The following is a 22,498-nucleotide window of genomic DNA, read 5'->3' as shown; positions in this document are numbered from 1 at the left end:
ATCTAGGGCTGGGTATCAAATCAATTAATGATACATTGGCGTTGCGCCCAGTTCGATACAGTTAAATATAACCTGTCCCAATATAGGGACAAATATGAATAAATACCAACAGTAACCCAAAAGATTTGCACTTTCCTATTAGAATATAACTCATTTACAAACTATCAATTCAAATTCTTTAACCATCCTTCCCAGCTCAGAGGAATGCCACACTTATATATGTATATATATTTTACAAAGAACTGGTGTGTTGCTTAGAAATTCATTTATATTAATCTTTTCTTCATTCATTTAAGTTCATACCGCTATAAACACGTTTAAACATGACAATGCAATATCTGCATAAACTTGTCTCAAAAAGGTAAATATTACTTAACAAACATTAATTTCACATAACACACCACACACGACAATTTCCAAGATACAGATACAAATGTGGTGGTACAATTCTATACTGGGCCCGGTTGAATAGGAACCAGCATGAGAGTACTCAATGGAGATAACGGATAGCTGTTTACAGTGCAACACAGATGATATGGGGGCGATGCTGCCAGCTCAATTGGTGATCCAGGCGTTGAAGTTTTTCACTCCCTGTTCGAGGTTAGTGGCAATAGCGGGGTTGGAGGTGCGGAGGGCATCTGCCCAGCTGGTCTCTGAGCTTTAGTGTGAATGTGATCGCTGTGTTGGTGTGATCGCTGAATTAACCAAGCCAGTGGGCAGGGGAGGAGAAAGGACGTGCCCCCCACACAACAGGGCTGATTCAGAGGTGCCAAATACAACTGCTAGAGGTCAAATGGGTAAAGCCACAATGAGAAACACCTCACAGCCAGAATTGGATGAAGACCTTGAGGAGCTATTAAGGAGAGTGAAGAAGCTGCTGGTCAAGCAACGTAGAGGCTTGGGAAACAAAAGGGAACTAGGACCACCTGAGCTGGGCCTCGTGAAAAGACAGATGATTGTGCAGGGCGAGGGAGTGGTAACACAAACAATGCAGGGCACAGAGAGCAATGCCCACCACTCCTCACACAGGCTCAGGGTGCAAGATGGTTGCAGCCAGAAGAACACCTCTTGTCAAGCACACAGCAGCCCAGGGTCCCAAAGGAGATAGAAACACAGTGAGGGCCCAGCCCACCTATTGCTGGGTCACACCACAGCAAGGTGATTGGGGAGGGGGATGACCCTCTTGCCCCTCTGGAAAATGAGGGGCCAAGCGAGGTGAGCAGTGGTAGCGACCTGGAAGAGAATCAGAGCGGGTGCATGGAGCCAGTACGGTGGCAGCCACAGAACCAGTTCAGGAGCAGTAGACGGTGCAGGAGGGTGAGCAATCCGCGCAGCAAGAAGGTCACATGCAGTGCAGCACAGAGTCTATAATGGGAGCATAGCAAGCTTTGGCACACAGGTGGGGGTAGTGAACAACACCCAACAGGACCCTTCTGTGCAACAAGGTACCCTCAATCATGCTCAGCATAGCCAAACAGGCCCATGGGCAAGAGGGATGGGATTATAGGCCCAGCAACTGCACCCTCCAACATTTCCCGCAGGCAGTCAGTGGTGGACTCAGCCACCGACTGTTGCCCACGGCTATGCACCATTCTGCTGGCCAGGCATGGTTCTTTGGAAGGGCCAGGATGCGGGAGGGGGCACCATTGAGCAAACATCAGGAAGGAGCAGGCAAACAGGGATAGAGTCAGGAGTGTCCAATACAAATAATAAGGAGAGGCAGACATCTCGGAGCAAGTAAGACAAGACCAATGATAGCAGCAGGGAGGATGGACAAGGGGCAGTTCAAGACGACCTCCCTAAGGCCTTGGCAGGTGGGGCAACCCAGGTGACGGGGTTAGGAAAACCAGAAAGCGAATACATTAGACCCTCCCAGGGAGGGTCTGCCCAAAGCCATCAGAGAAACAGGATTTGCTAGTCTCATCCCACTGACAGTGAAAAAGGATCTGGAGAAAAGAGTTTCTAGTTATATTCTCCCTCCTCGAGGTATGACAGGCTCGGTTAGACTTAACCACGCACAACAAAAAAAAGAAGAGGATGGAATGAAAAGACATCGCCCAAGGGTTGAAAGATCGATAGAAAATTGGCTCCAGGCATTCAAAACCCTAGCCTGCATGTTTGCAGAAAAATTCCCTGAGAGTGCGGCAGAGCTATTCCTACACAGAGTGCATGCAGCACAGTTGAAGCACCAAGGCGATGCATAGCTGCGTTATGATGAAGGGTTGTGTGAGAAAATGCAGACATGGCAAGTTATTGAGTGGGACAAGCAGGATGTGGAGGTTTCATTACTCACGTGGTGGCAGAGAGGGAGGGTGTGAGCACATGCCAGCATAATTTTCGACCCCCGTGGGTAAAAGCAAGCAGCAAGGATTCACACATAGTGGTAGGGCAAGGAACCAGCCGGGAAACAAGCAGGTCAAGCCTCGCTCGACAGTATGTTGGAAATATGACAAAGATTAATGCAAGTGGGGGCAAGCCTGAAAATGTAGACATAGCTGCAGTAACTGTGGAGGAACGCACCCAGCAGTCGAGGTCAAAAAAGCCAAAGAAACAGGTGAAGGGATGGACAGCACCACAAAATGAATCATCAGAGAGGGGGTCCACGGGCACCACCGTGTCTTTACCCATACCCATCTGCATGGGTCAGCTGCTACACTTACTTGGTGGGTATCCCAGAAAGAGAGAAGGGGGATTCATGGTAGGATTCACCATTCCATACAAGGGTCCTCCAGGTCATCGCATGTGCAAAAACCTGACAACAGTCAAAAACAACTTAGCAATGACTAAGCAGAAAGTGGAGAAGGAGCTCTCTTTGGGAAGTGTGGCAGGCCCATTTTTGGACCTCCCCCCCCCCCTTAGAACACTTCATAGTATCTCTCCTTGGGGTGTTTCCAAAGAAGGAAGAAAGTAAACTCAGACTTATTCATCACCCGTCGTACCCCCGGGAGGGTCCATAAACAATGGGCTTTACCCAGGCAACTGCTTAGTATACTACGCAATGGTGGATTATGCGGTGGATCGAATAAAAGTGATGTGAAAGGATGTGTTGCTAGCAAAGACTGATACTGGTCTGCCTTTCGCCTCCAACCAGTACGTACAGATAGCTATCATCTGTGGAGGTTTCACAGAGATGGCCATTTTTATTACAATAAATGCCTGCCAATGGGTTGCTCCATTTCGGGCGTGTATTTTGAAACATTTATCACCTTCTTGGAATGTGTCTTGCTGACAAGGTGTAAAATAGGGGAGTGCATGCATTACCTAGATGACTTCCTATTCATTGGGAGGGAAGGCACCAGTGAATGCGAGAAGCTGCAACAGGCTTTTGTGACATGAATGGCCCGTCCCCACGCCTATCATTCATAGGCATAGAACTTGACACAATAGAGGGAGTGTGCAGGCTTCCCCAAGTCAAAGTAGAAGAACTATGGTGTGGCATTGAAGCCATGCTCGCAAATAGAAAGATGATGCTAGAGGAACTCCAGCAGCTCATAATCAGACTCAATTTCGCAAACAAGGTGTTCCTGGCAGGCTGGCCTTTCACCAGGCATTTAGCATGGCTAAGCAAGGGGCTCAAGTAGAAGCACCATAGGGTACGCCTCACCCAAGGAGTCAGCAGGGACTTGGAACAGTGGCTGGGTTTTCTGAAAAACTTTAATGTAACACTAATCTGGAGAGAACCCTGGGTCTCCACAAGGCAACTCGAACTTTAGCAGAGGACTAGGGTTTCGGGGCAATACTGGGATCAGCATGGACAGCAGCACGCTGGGTCAGGTTATGGCCTTTGGGTAGGGTGACCAAGAACATCACGGTGTTGGAATTCTTCCCCATAGTCATGGCCTTCACCATATGGGGGACATTCTTGCAGACAGGCAGATCACGCTATGGTCAGACAATCACACGGTGGTGCAGGCAATGAATCACAGGACAGTCCGATGCCTCCTACTTGTGCACCTATTGCGCCACCTGACGCGATGTCAGCTGAGGGACAACACTGCAGTAAGGGCTTGCCATATTCCAGGTTCAAATAACTCAGTAGCTGATGCGATATCTCGTTTCAAATGGCAGAGGTTCAGGGAGCTGCCACCTCACACGGACCCGCATATGACCCCGGTGGCCAGACAGCTGTGGGGACTAGTGGACCCGTCCTGAAGATGTTGGTGAACAACGCATTAGCCCCAAAGCAGCAAGATAGAGTAGGTACTGGGAGATCTTCCAGAAAGTCACCGGCTCGAGGGGTCAAGGCGGGGTCACTATTGAAGAAATGCAAAGGTTCATACACTGGGCTTTCTCAGGCGAGAGGGGGGAGGAGCAAGGCATGGGCACAGGCCCACCACAGCGCAGTCTCGTATTATGCTTAACTGGCTGCACAGATGGGCCCCACCAATTCTTTCTGCTGCGGGGTAGCCATGAAAGGGTGGGGGAAGGCTAAAGCCAAAGCAACAGGACCAGCGCCTGACCATTGAATTCTCCACATTAAGCACCTGGTAGAAGCACTACCCGAAGGTATGCAGCACAGGAAACAAAAGTGTGCTGTTCAAGGCAGCTTTCATGCTGGCTTTATTTGGGGCCTATCATGTCTGAGAGCTCTTTGCACCCTACAGGTCAAACCCAGGGTAGGCGTGCCTCCAGGGAACGGATGTGCTTATGGAGGACAGGTTTATGACAGTCCTCTGCGGAAGACCAAGACAGACCAAGGGGGTAAAGGGAAGTACTCTCACCTAGACTGCCTAGACGAGGACACACTCTACTAGGTGTGCAGCATGAAGGATTACATGGAGCTAAACATCCAAAAGGGCTTACTGCTTTTCTGGCATGAGGACGGCTTTTCCCTCCATCGCTTTCATTTCACAGCAGTGCTAAAAATGGTCATCACCAAAGCTGGGCTTCCATCTGACAGGTTTGAGTCCCACTTCTTTCACATAGGCATGGCCACAACAGTGGCAGCAAGTGAGCTAAGTGATGAACGAATAAAGAGGTTAGGCCACTGGGCTTCAGGCGAATCCAAGGGTTATAGTCGGCCTGCAGGCCCCTGAGGCTTATTCCCATTTCTCTCACAGAAGCCCCTCCGAATATGGATTGTTGGCCACTCATATGTCACATGCAGGCACAGCAGTGGGTATCAGTGTGAAAGAACTACAAAGGACTTGGGCTATGAAACACATCTGTGATGTGGCTGGGACAGCCTGGAATGAGCTGAGCCCAGCTGCTTCCACTGTGCAGAGCCCGTTGCTATGGGATGGAAGGCCAGACGCTGTGGTAATATCCCTGGGGGGAAACAACCTAACTTGCCTGGGAGGAAGGACTTGTTTCGGACCAATGGTATCGGGTAGCACGGATGTTATGCCTCGTTGACACCCTGTGGTACGAAGTCATAGCAAGGCAAGAGTGGAGGGGTGCCAAGGATCATGGGGCAGTAGAGCGATCCAGGAGAAAACTGAACATATTCATGGTGAAGGTATGCAGGGCAAACTCTTGGGATCTTGTGAGACATGGGTTAATCAATCTCTGGACACTGTGGTTTTAGTAGTCAGATGGCGTTCACTTGACCAGAGTAGGCATGGATATGTTCTTATTAAACATATTAAGAGCTCTAGAACAAATAGGTTTCTCGTAGGATAAGCAGAAAGGGGGAGCTGCAAGAGGTCGGGAAACCACAGGGAGCGTGGTGGAGGCAAAACAGGTCAGCCGGATAGCACAATAGCCTAAAGAAGAAGAGCTGCTCAGGTAGTGTCCTTGGGATGCCTCACGGCAGGGAAACGGGGGAGTAGACAAGGCAAATAAGGGTTAGCAGCGTGTGGACACTGCACTTGCTGCCCCGGCAAAGCCGGGCTGGAGGGGCTGCCCACTGTGATTTGGTAGCAAGGGAAGCCGAGCTGTTAAACGCTGACTACCTTACCAAAGGGCTGTCGTGGAAAAAGGCTGTGCAGGAAAACTTGCGGTCAGGAACATAAACACTATGACACTATGATAACCTGAAGGATAGAGACCCTTCATTATGCCCTGAACTTGTATAAACAGAAATTGTGATCTTATTATGTGTTTTGTAATGTACAATTTAATAAACTGTGGCTGTTTGCATCCCAGTAATGTCTTCCCCTGTTTCTGTCACTGGAAAAAGGGGGAGCTGGGGTATCCAATGAACTGCTGGGAAGGGGCTGATGGTCTCTCGCACATCTGGGAGGGGTTTGGTCTCCTATCTCTGCTCTTACATACCTAGTAGCATGAATGTCAATTCACCAAAATGTCAGGGATAGCGGAAGTGACATCACACACCACTTCATCTTTACTTTCACTCACACACACATGCTTAAACATACACACACTTTCACTCAAACACACTATCTCTTTAATAAGCACACCGTCACCCGCAAGCATGCGCACAGCATACATTTAAAAGTGTTTTTACCTACCTCAGCTCCCCAAGAAGGGTCGTATGCCAGCTAATTGTACTCCATGTTTACTGTACTAATAGTGAATAACATTATATTCGCTATTAGTGTAATTAAAAAAAAAACTGACTGAAAACAAGGGAGTGGACACCCAACCAACATCCATAAGGACAAGCTGCCGCTGTGATCCTGACACTGACTTTGTCACCTCTGTGGCCAGGGGTCGCAGGCTCAATGCCAGAGGTCGCAAGGGGTAAGCCTGGGGTCGCAGCTTCGACCGACCCCTGGCGACTTCTAAATGGCGTCCATGCCTAGCAGTATAAACTAAGGCCAACCAAAAGACAATTTACATTTAAAAACCTTTCTGGAAAGTTTGATGGCTTCCCTGTGAACCATACATACCACTTATGCTGAAGGGTTGCTGCTTTAAGAATCTACATTTTAACAGATCAGGTGAGTATATCACGAGCCAACCGTTTAACGCGCTGGCAGCGTCTCACAAAAATACGGCTCGGGTGTCGTGCAGTCTGACCAAAGGCAGGTGTCACTGTTGCTCTGACTTGAACTCAGGTGGTATGCAGCTGGTGCAATCTGAGGCGACATCTCGTGCGAAATTGTTCCTATTACCTGATAAACATAGCAGCTGCTACCCCGGGGGCCTGCGAAACGCTAAATCTGGAAGAGTAAGAAATGAGCTTTTCGCAGCACAGCTGCGTGCCATTGTCTCTTCCAGTGTTCTGGGCTACCACTGTCCCTCGCCCCACCTCACCATCGTCACGTGACTCTCCATCTCTGGAGGGGGCAGGGCAAAGCAATATAAAGATCACCAAATCCCTCACCAGGTCGTCGTGGCAGACGCTGGGACCAAAAGATGAGTTTTCAGTTGTACGCGTGCGCTCAGACCGCCCACTGTCCAGGCACCACGAAAGATTTTCATCAGTCAGGTGCCGTCTAAACTGTCAGAACTTCACCTGACAGTGGGAAGCAATGCTCCTTCCTCCTGCCATCACGCTGCAGTTTCAGACAAACACCCGGCCAGCGGCACAGTCCATCAGCAGAGAGTAAACTGAAGGATCAGACCACTTCTGACCTACCAACCAAAGCCATTTGACGGCTTCACCAAGGTGCAAGTGCGCACTAAATTCATAATACAGCGGTGCCCTATCAGAACAATCCTAACGAGTACAATTATTATGATACGACATCGTTGCGTTGTGCAACAGTAACACGAATGAATTTATTGCAAACTTGCTGCACCATGCTGAATGCTTTTATCTTCGTATCAAGCACAGTGCTAACATTGTAACTTCGTAAGAAGCATTTCTGTGGTATTTTCTCAAAATGTGTCATTGCACTAAATCCAATGTAAACGCCACAGTGTGAAAAATTATGCTAAACCCCAATGGAGAAAACTGAAGCAGAGGACAACGAAACTATGTGAAAATCTAAGGATGATTCATGTTTTCGTTTATTTTCTGGGCTCAATAACACAATCGTAACATACTTAGCCTGGTAAAGTCATCATGTAAACAGTGTTAGGCTGTGATACCTCCTGACACTTACTGCACGAACTTGGTGACTCTGAAAGAGCTCTAGCATTGTAGGTGCATTATTTGCAGGCTAAAACGATTTGCCACCAGTTAATGTTATTATCAGCACCGTGTCCCTTATGTCAGAGTGTTAATTAAAGGTGGGAGTGGGGCTGATCATGACCATGAATAGAGTGGATTTGAGGATTATGCCAGGTGAGCAGCGGTTTTATCAATGATCTGGGCTTTGAATCTGGACATTATCTATTGCTGTGAGTGAGTCTGGTCTTTATCAGTTATGTGAGGTCATAGCACTCCTAGCTCTGGGTACATATAAGGGACGGAAGGCTCAGAGTTGTCTGAGGTTCCCTTTCCAGAAAGCCTCCGATTCACAGGCTCCATGCGACTGCTTGAGTACCTATGTCCCAGGCTGCTTTGGATGGAAGGATGGATGTGGCCAGGGGAAACAGACAGCCAGATAGATAATCAGACAGCTAGGTATGACCAAGGAAGACATCACTCCGCTGCCTATGACCAGTTCAGGATAGCTCTGCTGTCAGTGACGTGTGAGAAGCTCCGCTGTTTCCAGTGAATGAAAAATCTGCCAGCAAAGCAGAGAACAGCTAAAGGTGAAGAATTGTTCATCTGTCTGTGACAAGCGAGATAAAGCTGTGTTGCCTGCCTTGAAGGAAATGTAGAATAACTAAAGGTGATGGGTGAAACACTTGGAACGGTCTCAATCCTCCTAGCCATGTTTTAAGTACAGTTCTAGACAAAGAGGAGAGGGGGTGGGGTTGATCTGGTCTGTCATAAGCACTCCCTAAACTTAATTCTCTCTCTAAAGGCGTGACATTCCCAATAATGCCCACACCTACAGTGGGGAAAAGAAATGGCATGATAAGTTGTTTAATAGTCTTTCACCTGAGGCTTAGGACTTCTTCACAAAAAATGTTACAATACCCACATAATAACTTACCATAAACCGTTTATCACACATTTAAAACTAACCTACACACAAATGCAGATCTGATTTTTACACTATACGAACACATTGCTCCATTTCAATATGGCCATCACGTTGGTCACCAGATTGTGTTAAAGCGCACTCATGTGTTTGCACATGTTGGTGAAAACAGTCAGCTGCGATGAACTGTCTAATGTTGAAGCACATAAAAAACCTGCCCTGTAGTGTATTTCAACACTGAGTCGTAACAACAGGGGGCAGGTTCATAAAGTGGGTACAATGTCAGGATAGAGTGGGTCAAAAACTACCCTTTGACCCTCAGGTATGTTACAAGACCAGATGCTTTTATTCATATTACATTTCCCCAAAGCTTACTCCTGTAGTTGTTTTTATGCTAATTTGTTGGGTGGGTGCTGAATTATTGCATCCTATGGGGGCCCGGTAGGGTCACACAGGGGTAAGGACTATGAGCCATCACCTATAGCCTCGCATTATGCGCTAGAGCATACAGGAGAAACAATCATATTTTACAGTGTTCAACTAAGAGTTGCATGTTGTATGGGATGAATTTGCTCATGTTTAATCACGCAGTGGTTTGCGTCAGCAAATGGCAGTTCACCACAGCAAATTAGGTGTTACATATTTATGTTGGTTTGTCTCTTAATCCCACAGCTGCAGAGATACTGGATCACATGAGTTCCTTTTGTGTGGGACATTCCGGCCATGTTTTCACAATTAGCTTGAGGACAACTGAAGTTCAGGTTACCAGCCTATATAATAGGGTACTCCAGTGCTGGTCCTGAAGAATTGCCACTTGACCTGGATAGGGAGATAGGTGTGAAATATGTAGGCCAGTTTATAGAATCAAAGAACAATTAGGTTCAAATGGTCCCTTTGTTTTGAGTCTTGCTGTAGATCACCATACAGTAAATAAAGGGACAGTCACTGGTCTCTACAAGCAATTGCATCTTTTATCTCCCCCATCCTACGTTCACTTAAAGAGGGCAGGAAAAATATCTCCACCAAAATGACCCCATAAGAGAGCCCCTCTGGGCTTGTACCGCTTGCTTAGCATGGAGCAGGGCCCAATGATGAAGCATACCACGTAGGTGGGTGAGGCCCCTTGCATTCTGAATACTGTATTCCCAGTCCCAATGGAATAATAAAACATTGCGATTAAGTTCTTGTTCCCGATGTAGGTGTGGGAACTATTTGGAAGGTCTCACCTTTGGATACAGCACATTTCAGGTACACCCAGGTATTTGCTCTGGTCTCACTGTGCAACAGGACTCACTAAAGAATGCCGAAACCAACCACCAGTTTTTAAATAAAGGATCGGGCCCAGCAGTTGGGGCTGCCCTGTTCCTACTGGAGAAGGATTGAGTCTGATATGAACATATCTGGTCTTTGGAATGGCACAGTGGAAAATACTATACAGTGGTTTGCAGTCCAGAGTAATTAACAGCGACAGGTTAATTCAAAATTCCATCCGTCATTTTTATGTCAAAGGTAAGACACACTAGATGTGACAGGTGTGCCCAAACATGGTACCAGGGCTCACTCTGTTACACAACGAACGCTGCAACTCACTGATTAAGCCCAATACAGCAAAATCTATCTGGAGTTCTTTGTGCTCCCAACAAGAAGGTCTGGGTCTGACTGAGTTCGACTATTCCTATTGGAGCAAGATGAAGTATAACTTGCAAATGGCAATTTATTATTTACAGTATTATAAAGGGCAAACATGTTGTTGCACTGGACTGTGGCTTGTGTATTTCCTGGTTGCTGCGATTAATCCAAGAATGTCAGCTGTCATTTTTTTTTTTTTTTTTAAATAAGTGAGTAGGGACTAAGGGCCAGATGTATCAAAGGGTTTTACCCATTCTGTGTCTATGGAAAAATGCTTTAGTACATATGGCCCTAAGTCATCTATGTAAGAAATAGGTCTGTTGTTAATGGCAGATGCAACAACAAGGTGATGAAAAGAATGCCTGAACTAATCTTAGCTACTGGCGATTGCACGGGGCTGCACTTAGACCATCATTTTAAAACCAACTATGCTACACTAGACTGAGAACTGCCATATGCAAATCAGTCTTGGTCCTGCTCCAATAGGAAGAGGGGGCATAATGTGCCTGGCCAGGTTACCTCCTGATGGGAATACAAGTATCGCCATTATGATTTTTTCCTATGAGGGCCCTGTCAATGAGTATAGTGTGAACCTTGTAGCACAGTAAGCATGGGACCCATGTCTGGGCATACCCATCACACTTAGAGCACCTACTACAACAAACAACATGGTGAAGGAAGAAATTCTTGAATTAATCAAAGCCACTTGCAACTGCATGAGAGACTCATTGTGGGATGCTGTTCGTTCAAATTCAGACAGCACCGTGATGGAGTGCTCAATGACAATTCTCCAGGCCTATCGCCTTGTCCGTAAGCACCTGTTGAAGGTCAAATCACAGAAAGATTGTGTGAGGCTAAGTAAAATACAGTGAAGTATAAGAGAACTAAAACTGCATATGGTACACTCAATGTAAACAACATAATACAGGAGGCACATCTGACATCCATATAGTGACAAGTAGTTATACTGGAATCATCACACTTTCAAAAAGTATATCACTTTAGAATGATTACACCTTAGTACATGCAGTTACTCCATAAGTGCATGTCATTCATTAGTCCCAGCTTTTTAACATCCAATTTCCTCTTTAGTCTGTGGCTGTGCCTAATTTGTGATGGTGTTTGCAGGTGGCCCACTGGCACCCATTTTGAGTCCTAGCACTTATTTTTCCTTTCAGTCTTTGGCCGGGACAAAGAGAAAAGAGCACGGGTGTTGGGGGGTGGGGGGGGGGAAGAAAAACAGAACAACAATGGCAACAAAGAAAGCAAGGTTGTAAACGAACCTGCAAGAGTGAGCTAAAGATGCATGGAGAGTCTAGTGGGGGAGAAATAGGCATAAGGCGGTCTCAAATTGTGTAGCATTGATATTCAGCACCCATGATCATCTTAGCAACGACTGCAGACGTCTGACCAAAACTCTGGGCCCAGCACTTATTGTGTTACAAATTAAGCACCGGTTCTGGTTCCACATCAAAATTAATAATGCTTCAGACTAATCACATATGTTCAACCAACACATGTTTCATGGACGTCAGCTTTATCTTTTTGACATTCACACTTAAATATCCATTGTCAGCATAATACACATCTTTTGTTCTTGGTGCAGAATTGTAATTTTAAGGCAGCTGTCTAATCTTCTTCCCTCTTGCTATCTTGGGAAATTGTCTTTGTCCTTGACACCTGGTACATTAAGAAAAGCAAAGCAAAGCCCAAATACCGAGAGTGTGTGAGTGTGTTTGCTTTTAAAATATTGTGATGACCAGAGAGGTTCTCACAGAGCTGCTAAATCTAGAAAAACACTGTCTCTTTCAGAACAACAGCACTGCGGGGTCCAGTCCCGATACAGACTCTTAAGATACATTCAAGTGATTGCATCAAAAAACTAAAGGCACACTTATGTTGGCTTTAGTGTGCTGTGTAACTACCACAGTATCAAAAACGTACATGGAGTTACAATAGTGAATACACGCACCATGAAGGACAATAGTCAATCCTCATATAAATAGGTATGACATGCTGGGGTGTGGGATGTAAAAACCACTACCACATACACCAGGCAATCTCGACATGTCCTCAATATCGGTAAACAGCGAGCCAGGAAAGTCCTTATAAGGACAAGGGAACGAGAAAGCCGGCCTGCATATCGTGCAAAAGTATTTTAGAGTGTGTGTTTTCAATGTTTTCAAAATCTGTTACAACATAAATATTTCATGTGGACCTCTGACCAACGTATCCTATTTTCCAAGCCTATGTGGCGTCAGAATAGTATGGCGTATGTGTGAGAAGGGGGGTAATGTTTCTTTAAGGGGACTGGGATGTTTTGCTTGCTCTGCATTACTGCTGCAATAGTCTGCACCGGGGGAGAGGCAAGTTCCAAGGTCATACTTAAGAGCTCGGTGGTACATAACAGATACATCAGCAATCAGGCAGAAAAGGAAGGGAATAGTGACGCTCCAGGCTGCTTAATGGGTTAACAAGCAACCGCATCCAATTCAGCAGTCAGAAGACGAAACCTGCAACAGCCCAGGGTCAGCAGGACTCTGATAGCTTGACATTTACAAACACCTGCTCATCACTAGGTGCTGTGGAATTATGGTTGGTAATAAGCACAGCTGCAAGTCTTATCAATATGTTCAACTTTACTGAAAATAACCCCTTCTGATCACAGTTCAAAAAGATAGTGAAACAGTATGTACAGTGTTGGTACATTCTGAGTACATAAATTGAGTGCGTAAATGTAGGGCACCTAGAAATGTGACATGCAATCACTAATGCGCTGAAAGAGCCAGATGTCCCGCTGCTGCTGCGTCACGCAGCTGCCGGCCCGGATACAAAGCGGCATGAGAGAGGGCGGCCGGCCCTGCACCGTAAGCCTGTCTTTCCGTCTCCTGGGAGAGCGACTGCACTCTGTCCGGGCCCTGCCCTCCGCTGCCACCGCCCTCACGTCTGACCGAACAACACTTGCACGGACGTCTATTTACCAACACACACAGCAGCCGGGGCCCCGCAGCTGGCTCGCCGTTCTAAAGGAGGAAGGTGGACAGGGCCAGCCGGCTACAGCAGCAAACATTCCTACGAATCACCCAAGCGTCCATGCACTAGTGCGCGCAGCGTCGTAAAACATACACATTTAAAGATTTCCGGGGCCCACATTCGCCTTTCCTTCCACCTGGAGGGGCGAATAATTTTTTTTTTTTTTTTACCACAACGCCTTGGAGAACAATGCAGGATGGCAGACACTGTCCTTGTGATAAACTGTTATTCTGAGGATTTCTCCAAAAACACAATCCCAGAAAGTAAAGCAGCTCAACAACACGGATATTGAAAATAGAAAGGTAAATGCCGTAATATGCATAACCACGGCACCTGTCATTTGCAAACACCTCTCGTTAGTCTGCTGCCTCCAGCCGCCACACAGCCACCATTTATAATCAAAACGAAATCTGGGTTAGATGCAGCGAATGCACTTACAGAATCGGACTGGCAAAGTAGTCGCGTCGAATGACTGCAGTCCCAGCAGAGGATGTCCTGCCTCTCCAGCTCCTGTGTCCTCTGATGTCTGCTTGGCGCAAGCACCAATACAATATTCAATGTTCTTTTGGTTTCCAGACACCCATGGGGCGCGCGCTAATTGATTAGAAAAAAGAGAAAAAAGACGACAGCAAAGTTCACGAGGCAGCACCTGGCATCGCGGGAGCTCTTCATAGCCCGGTCTACGAGGAGATGTCAATTGAAGCGGCGGCGGCGGCCGGTGCTGATAGCTAATGTCTCTGAGCGAAAGGGATGCTGGGAGATCATCCCAATCCGAGCTGCAGCCTAACTCTAATCCATCAACGAGGGGAGGCGATGAGCGAGGAATACAGAATGAGCTGCCCTAGGTGAGCAGTGACACACGCTGCCTATTGCCCCAGTATTCATCCCGGCTGCAGAAACAGCGTTAAATACCTTAGCCAGGCCCCTACAGACCCTGCGGCGCGGTGAAGTGGGTTAGGAGGAACCAAACCACTCAAGGGCCCCACACTTAACCGCACGCCAAAGAATATCTGTGAGATATGGGAAACTCAGGGTCCCCTCAGCATATTATGCAGGGAGCCCCATCATTTTGTGTCGCGCCACTGACTTTACCATCAACAAAACAGATCGGATGAAGTTCAACCTCAATACTAGTGGGAAAGCTGCTTTAAAATAAAGATTCGATGAGGATAAAACAAACCAGAAAAAAATTCTCATAGCAGATTTACCTGAAATTAGGACAACCGCCACAATCTAGAAGCATAGTGCTTTAAAACGACCAGTACTGTCTAGTACTCAGTACTGGCATTTTATTTTTCGGAGTGAGAACCTACACTTCTCAGCAGAGGTGTGATACAGATAATTGGAGAGTACGGGCACGTCTCAGAAACAAGCATGTAATGTGGTACACGGTACCTGCACTTGTGTTTTTCCATTTCAAGCACTTGAGTACTGAGGCTATAAAAACGCTGGCCCTGTCAGTGAAACTTATGTTAACATGGCTCTCGTTGCTCCTGTCATGCTCAACATTCTACAGAACCAAAAGAACTAGGCACTGCTTAGTCAACTGACCCCATGTCAGGAGGGTGATCTTTATTCAGTCTAGGTTTTTCGTCAGCTACTCTCTGCATGCTGAGGCTTGTGGGACTATGCATGTAATGGAAAACGGAAACTACAGGTTTCAACATGGAAATTGCTCTGGCCAGCACTGAATCATCCCCACAGCACAGGCTCACTAACAGGTATGCGACTGTTACCATAGTCACTTGCTCCTTCGTTTGTGATCACTGTGGAAGAATTATTTTATTTTAAATTAATCCCTGGTGGTAGTTCGACTGAGGATAATTATTTTTCCTACCAAAGAATACTTCGCAAAGGATGTCAAAACGAATACTTCCCGAGTGTAAATTCTTCTGAACATCGAGAACAAAGACAAAACAAAGGCTTAAAAGCCCAGTCTGTCCTTGCTAACACCATGTACGATTAACTTGCAATAAGCTGCAAACAATGATCACACTTCACTAAACTAATGAACTGATAAAGACAACCTAAAAGCACTCTTCGAAGTCACCATGGTTTAAATTAACTGGAGGGCAAGAATCCTTAGACTTAACTTTAGAGCCAAACCACAAAAAAAACATATCTAAATCCAAAACTCGACCTGGTCTTGATATGGGGCAAAGAAGTGGAGCATACACTGAAATGCTTGTATAACAATTTTTAATAACACTTCAACCTGTACAGCATAGCTGGTCGGGGAAGACTTGGCCCCTGGTAAATGCTGCCAGGTTAACCTGTATTGGCTGTGGAGCAACTAGACCCACTGACTAGAATTTGCAAATGAGCTCCAGCACATCCAGAGCCTGGAGGCCCACTTGCCAAACTGGTCAATTTGTATTGAAGAGGCACACTTTCAGTTTGATCCTGTAACCAAACAGCAAACAAGTTTTGATGAGGAAAACGTTGCAGTGGACACCCTACACGTGTCACGTCCAGGAAAGCAGTCAAACCCACCCAGCTGGACAGAAAATGCATACGAGTCCCAGGATAACCAGGGCCTAGAAACCTAGTTGTAGAATGAGAATTGCATATCCCAGAGATCACCAGCTTCCAATCTGCTGTGTTTTAAAGAGCAAATGAGCAACTAGAAGAAAGGAGAAGGATCTTCCTCATTCACTCTACCATGTGCAGAGGACCAACCATGCACGTCTGGCTGGTCAATATATTTTTAGGAACGCAGGCTCCTGAAGGCCTTTGAGCCCATTTGCTGAATCAAGGACTATACATCTCACAGGTCCTGTACATCATATTGAGCTGTGTACTACACATGTCAATTAGTAACTCATCTTTCTATGTAAAGGAGTACACGGGCGCGTGGTGGCACTTGCTTGTTCAAAGGGTGGGGGAAGAGGATAAGGTATATCAACACACATTTGTGCATGGTAACCATGGTCAACCAGCAAAGCGTGGAAAACCAGACCATGGACTGCCATAGTGAGGATTACTCATTTCTCTCCAATAACCTTACTTACTCAGATACTTTATTCTTACGAAGGAGGAATACTTCACCTCAACCGCCCCTCAAGCTGCATCTTTTAATTATGAATTTTTACCCATGCTGGCACTATTATTATTGCAGGTCTTCACCCCAATCTGAAACATACACTTACAACACAATTTAAAACATCTAGGCAAAATGAGCCAAGGTAGCAGAGTCTATTGCACTGCTCTCATCTGCTCCTGCCATCTAGGCTCATCCCCCAATCCTGTTTCCCAGGAGTGAGCTCAGGTCTCACTCACATTCCTTTATCTCAATCACTTTGTGGTTTCAGGTTCACGTGCCTCTTGCAGCCCTCCAAGGTGGCCCTTTCAATGTGTTATTTCTTCATGTTTAAAAGTATTTGGGAACAGTAAAGACAAGATAAACACCACTACTCCCAGATTTAGCCTGCGAGAATAGGGGTACTACATTAGTCAGTTCCACAGACGTAGATTTGTTGTTTGCTGCCCTGTCTTTTATACCAGGAAGGCAAACAGAAGGGCCCTGACTCTGCTCACAGGGTGGTGCAGACTCTGCTCATGATTAAACCAAGAAAATGCATGTCGCCAACTGCAAAGGATCCATAATACACACCAAGTGAAAACAAATCTGCACAACATGGACACAATCAGTATAAAGTAGTGTTTACAAGAAACTGGAATGTTTGTAAATAAGATAGTGCAGAGTACTTTTAAAATACTTCGAGTTGGAGTGCTGGGAGTCAGTCATGAGTGGAAGTGTAATGAAGCAAGGAATCGGTCTCCTCCTAAAGGAAAAACTCTTATACAAGAAAAGGTCTCATTTGGGAAGCAGCATTAGTGCACCCACGAGAAGTAGCTATTAAGATGCGTCTGTGTTTAATACAATTAAAAATACTGCACAGAATATACTTTGGCCGCCGCAGACTGCACCTTATGGAAAGAGCATCCTCCTCCGCTGTGAGGCAGAAAAGGATCCTTCATTCACACATTATGAGAAAGCCCAAGAATTCAGGCGTACTGGTCTGAAATTATCGGAGAGCTTTCGGCTACACTGGAGAGATCACCCCAGCTTGATCCACGTTTGTGTTGCTGGGGATCGCCAGTGACGTGGACCTTCCCTGATTCAAACTTAACTTCTGTGAGTTGGGCCTGGTGGTAGCTGAAAGAGATGTGGCTAAGTACTGGTGTGCATCGAAGCCCGCACTCTACAGGAATGGATTTATATATGGCAGCTGAAAAAATAACGTACCACAGCAGTGGTTGCACCTGAAAATTCGAGAAAATATGGGGTGGTGGAGGACGTACTATGGATTGGGGCTCCAGGCGAAGGGTTCACTTCTTTCCTGGGTGGGGCACGGGGGGGGGGAAGGGGGCCCTTCCGTGGATATGGTGATGCCTATTATGTAATGTCTTGATTTCACTTTAATACCACACCACTGTAAATGAGCTTCTTGGTCCCAAATATGAGATATGAGAAGTTGGTGTTGTCAATATGTGACTGCTATGCCTTTAGTGGTTTATGTTTTCACGTTTTAAAAAGCAATAAAAACAGGGTTAAAAAAAAACCATTACCAAGAACTACAAATATCAGAATACACCCATAGATCTTTAAGATTGTGCAGCTAATGTTTGGATGAAGATGAACAAACTCTTCAAACCCCGCAGCACATGTACAACAGAAAAGAAAGGTATGCACACCTTTATTAACATTCACATCCCTGTGGTGACAAAAACAACATTTAACATCAAACTGGATTCTTCAGAACTGATTTGAAAACGTCATCATGTGTCTAAATTTACTTGAGTGATAATAACAAACACATTTCCGCTAGATCAAATTTCATGTAGGGAATTACCAAGTGGTGCTATACTTTAAACAAGCATTGGCAATGCCAAAAGACCTTGTTCTAATGTTTTGAGCCCCGCACTCTCACAGGTAGATACACCACTCACCCTCCACTACTCAAATGGGCAGAGTCTTATCAGTGGTGAACAAGGATTAGGGGTAAGAACCAAGACAGTGTCTATCTGCCCTGGTGTGATGCAACATGGGTATAATAAAGAGTGCAGAAGAAGAGAAATGAACTATGGCAGAGGGCATATTGGGTTGAAGCCAAGGCCAGTGCCAACAAGTGCCTTGTGCACCATGCAAAGTGTCTTAAAGAAGATGCATAGGCTCACTGATACCCCGTGGAGGAAGTCCAACAAGGATCGACAGAAGCTTCTTGAACTAAAGCAAACAACAGACATGGCAAATGCATTTTGCACAGTCTGAAAGTGAGGGACATTTGGGTAAGGCCAACAAAACGGAATTCCTAGAATACAAAGAGTATGAGATAGCTGGCAGGATCACCAGCCTGCTCCCTTCAACATTGAGGAAAGAGAAACTTTTCCTTAGGTTATTCAAAAGCATGTAAAATGTACTAGAGCTCTTGCTGGCAAGTGGGCAATAGGTTAAGATCTACAATGATATTAACACCAACATTTTTTTTTGTTAGAGGGAAACAACATGTCTGATCTATCTGTATTCAACTTCAAGAGGTGATGAGCCATCAAACATGCAAATGAACCAAGATATTTCTGAAGTATATGAGGAAAGTCAGTGTTACTGCAAGTTTTTTTTTGTTTCAGAAACTGAATAACAACAGCTTAGAATACAATAAAGCACTGAAGGGGTTAAACAAACATTAAATAACTCCACACAGTGCACAATAATTTCTAATGTGATGTAATGTCCAGTGTTTTTAACTTTTAAAAAGGAAAAGTACTTTAATTCAGACACAACTAAATAATAATAACATATTTATTAAGGAATACACAGTGAAACAAAACCTCTCTATCACCACTTGAGCTAGAGATCAGTTTAAGAAGGTGCCTTTTTAAACAAAATATAACCTCTCCCTATGGTGTTTGACAGGGAGTTCACAACAGGACATTTTCTCTTATCGTAGGTGTCACAAAGTTCTCATTAGTACACCATTTCCTCTTCTATTTATTAGAGTTCAGAAGGTAAACCTCCTTCCTGGTGCACTTATCAGAGTTCAGAATTTAAAACCAGACTCTAGGTATTTAGGCAGATTACTCAATGGCAAATATTGACTTACTTAATGGTCTGTAATACATGGTACCCAGGGCATGATACACAGTGTCCTCCCAGGTCTGCAGCACTGATTATGCAACCCTGTGTGTGACAAAGTACAAAATGGCTCACAGCCGGCCACTGCAGACTGGAAGGGCTGTAATAACACTGCTAGTTCAACGTTGCCATTGCAACTAATGGCAAAGCCCCCACTTCGCTTAAAAATATGTCTCCCCTATGAAAGCCCTATCAAGCACCAAGGCAAAGAGCTGTATATTATTAAGGAGGCCATGTATTTTATATATATGTCGTGACAGCAACACTTTCACACTGTTGTTTTGCTGTTTAAGGGTTAATATCCCCATTGGCTAACACAGGGTTACCAGCTGACCCCCCCAGCCTGGCTAACTTATGAATGGGACTACTTAGATGGGTACTATAAAGTATCAAATTAATTGTAGCATTAAACCAGACTTGATGCCAGGGCTGGCTTTAGGACTGGTTGCACCCTGTGCGACAGTTTATTTTGGCACCCCCCACCCCATGACCTCCCCCTCGGTTTCACTCAATACCACCTGGCAAAGGTGCCCCTCATCTCTCCATCGCTCCCCTTTCACATACATTCATGTGTTTTAAAGCACTTGTAAAGGCTGGCTTTACTAATCCACTCAGCTATCCACATAAAATATAGGGGCATATTTAAGAGCCCCTAGCGCCATTCTAACACCATATTAGCCTCATTTTGTTTATGCTAATGTGGCGTTAAAAGGCCAAACACACTGCGCCATATTTACAAAGTGGCACAATGCATGCATTGCACCACTTTGTAACCCTCTGTGCTACATTATGCCTGCACCAGACAGATTTCTTGCGTAATTCTTTTCCAGCACTTTTAACGCCTGCTCAGAGCAGGCATTAAAATGAGGCGTCCATTGGTTACAATGGGCCTTTGGGTGCTTTGCAGGATTAGTGTCAACATTTTCGATGCTAATCCTGCAAAGCGCCAGACTAGCGTAAAAATTCTGACGCTAGTCCCCTAACTACCACCACATGGTGCGTCGTATTTTAAATATGACGCACACATGGTGGCGTTAGTGGGCTGCTTAGGGGCGCAAGAAAAATGGTGCAGCGCTGTGTGCAGCTCCACTTTAAAAAAAAATAGTGGCATATTTAAGAGCCCTTAGTGCCATTCTAACGCCACATTAGTGTAATTTTTTTACACTAATGTGGCGTTAGAATGCCAAAAACGCTGCGCCATATTTACAAAGTGGTACAAAGGGGTGCAACAAAAGCGGCACTGCACTATGTGCAGCACAACTTTTCTTAAATATGCACCATAGTTCTGTTCGTGCAGCAGGCATATTAACCCTCTACGCTACTTTATGTTGAGTCAAAGCTGCCGCTAGACAAAACTCCCATCTCTCTACCTAGCAGGAACATTAATCACAAGAGGTATCCTGACATATTAATTGTTTCATGTAGGCTGGACGCACAAGGAACTTTTTAGCAGGTGCTTTTAAATCGCAAGTTTCAGAAGTTATTGCTAAACACAGCGCCCCCCAGAGGTCAGCGCCCAGTGCGGCCACATCGTTCACACTGCCCAAAAGCCGGCTCTGCTTGATGCCCAAGTTGAATTTAATGTCACTATTAATGAAATGCAATTTTTAGAAAGTTGCCACTCTGTGACCCAGTTTGTCCAGTGCCCTCATATGGTCACTGGCCACCAGTCAGATTTTTCCTTCCTGGGGAGTCGTGTGAATGAATGTCTCCCTGGCATAGAGAAAATGGCAGCCTGCTGCAGGCCAAGCTGATACTTTCCCTTTGCAGAAAGCCACTCAGGGTGTTGGCCTAAAAGGCAAGCTTGAAAGGGGAGCTGCCTTTGGTGAGTAAATGGCTGCCCTGTGTTCAGGTAGATGGGCTGCCGGCGGCAACAAAGAGGGGGGACCAAACTGGTTTTCCAGTGGGTGTGTAGTCCCCATGTAGCCACACTTCTAGGATGGGCTGCCAAGCTCCTAACATCGGCCATTCCAGCTGGCCTCTAGTCTGAAGCACTTCCTCAGTACTTCCAGAATCTGCCTATCCATTGCCACCTTTCTACCTTCATGCAGAAACAACTGTCACTGCTCAGCACCTGTAGCAACATGTATTTATTCACTGCCCTTTATGGGCATATTCTCTTGTTAACTGACCTGCCAATCTTCACCCATGACCCGCATCCCTTCTGGTTGATTTTGCTTCTCACCAAATGTATCTAATGATCACCATTTGATAATCTCACATTCTTCCATTACACATCCCCAAAGCACAGGGTGCTCAGTTGTGACCACTTCCGAAACTCTGAATGCTCCAAAAAACATCAATGCAAAAGCCATACTTCCTAGGCAGATGCCCATGCAAATATCACCTGAGTCATGTTGCCCTCCAAAACCTCTGCTGTGAACATCTTATGCTCATCTTTTATGCGTGTCCCCTTCTCCCGTTCTCAACCTCCCACAATTCTCCTCAAAACTTCTCCCCCTTGTGGTTAGTGACTCCAAACCATTTTTAAAGTAAAATTACACTTCTACTAGTTTCCCCTTCAATTGTTATTGGAGATCTGCCTTTCACACCATCAACATCACAAACTTCACCATGTCCTCATTCCTCTATTCCACCCCGACCCTGTGACTCCATCTTAATGTGCTCATCTCCCTAGTTCCACAGCTCGTCTGGCACCTTCTCCCCTTCCTGTGCTGCTTCCAGTGCCTACCATGAAACCTCAACCCAAAATCAAGACAAACATCCGCCAACTGGGTGTGTTCCTTGCTCTGAAGAGCACATTCCACCGCAAACATCTCAACACCATCTATCAAAGCACCCAACGCTCAGCCAC

General features: G+C 45.7%; 1 protein-coding gene across 3 annotated transcripts in view; it reads right to left on the bottom strand.

Moving 5' to 3' along the window:
* Positions 1-22,498, bottom strand: part of TTC39B (tetratricopeptide repeat domain 39B) — a 486,814-nt gene that overhangs the window by 260,486 nt on the left and 203,830 nt on the right. Inside the window, exon 1 of one of the 3 annotated variants that reach the window (XM_069238805.1) lies at positions 13,986-14,282. The exons of the other annotated variants lie outside the window; for them this stretch is intronic. The gene's annotated coding sequence lies outside the window, so the exon portion shown is untranslated. Of the gene's footprint in view, positions 1-13,985; positions 14,283-22,498 lie in introns of those variants that run through there. 3 annotated transcript variants of the gene reach the window in all.

This window comes from Pleurodeles waltl, chromosome 1_2 (genome assembly GCF_031143425.1).
Source record: "Pleurodeles waltl isolate 20211129_DDA chromosome 1_2, aPleWal1.hap1.20221129, whole genome shotgun sequence".
NCBI lineage: Eukaryota > Metazoa > Chordata > Amphibia > Caudata > Salamandridae > Pleurodeles > Pleurodeles waltl.
Note: the sequence above shows the minus strand (reverse complement) of the source record. Positions and strands in the feature narration are given on the sequence as shown.